The sequence below is a fragment of the Octodon degus genome, unplaced genomic scaffold (genome assembly GCF_000260255.1).
Source record: "Octodon degus isolate 3935 unplaced genomic scaffold, OctDeg1.0 scaffold00413, whole genome shotgun sequence".
In the NCBI taxonomy this organism is placed as follows: Eukaryota; Metazoa; Chordata; class Mammalia; order Rodentia; family Octodontidae; genus Octodon; species Octodon degus.
Genome location: NW_004524989.1, coordinates 6,487 through 7,149, shown reverse-complemented (window position 1 = coordinate 7,149; position 663 = coordinate 6,487). Strand labels below are relative to the sequence as shown.

The 663-nt window shown below is 46.9% G+C and overlaps 1 pseudogene; it reads right to left on the bottom strand.

Moving 5' to 3' along the window:
* Positions 1-475, bottom strand: part of LOC101592551 — a 7,189-nt pseudogene extending 6,714 nt beyond the window's left edge.
* Between the last annotated feature and the right edge of the window lie 188 nt (positions 476-663).

Genomic DNA, 663 nt, shown 5'->3' with positions numbered 1-663 from the left:
AACCACTAAGGCGCAAAGGCCAAGGTGCAAATATCAGGGTTGTCACTTGGGCTGTTGTAAGTAATTGCTGTAACTCAGGCCTACTCCAACCTTCAGTCACCTCCTTTATTCCCACCTGGGAAGCAAAAGCAAGCAGGACTAGGACCCTAGAAATCTCCTACACAAGTGGTGGCCAATCTATGACACATGCCACATCAGGCTGTTGGTTGTCACTGAAAGCTCCAGAAGGTTCGCCGTCACTATACTCCATTCTAGCTAAACCAATTGGCATCACAGCTCCTAGAAGAACTACTATGAAGCTCTCACCTCTTTCATACATGAGGTGGACCTCTTTGTGAGTATGCCAGCCAAGCCGTTCTTGTAGGACGTAGCATTTATTCCGCCTTTCTGTCTGGAACAAGCATCTCAGCTGGGGTTCCACAGGCATCCGGTTGAAGCTGGGGGTCACCAGAGTGCTTCCCAAGAGCACTACCATCTTTCTTCTCAGCTCTTGGGATGTGACCTAGAAATAATTCCCACTCTCATTAGCACAGAACTTACTTTTGGTTTAGAGGGCACAGGGCCCAGATTTGGGAGGTGATCACAAGATTAATGAGACCTTGTGTCACTATGTTGTCAGAAGAGCTATACACACAATATGGGAAAACTAAAATGAAGACAAGA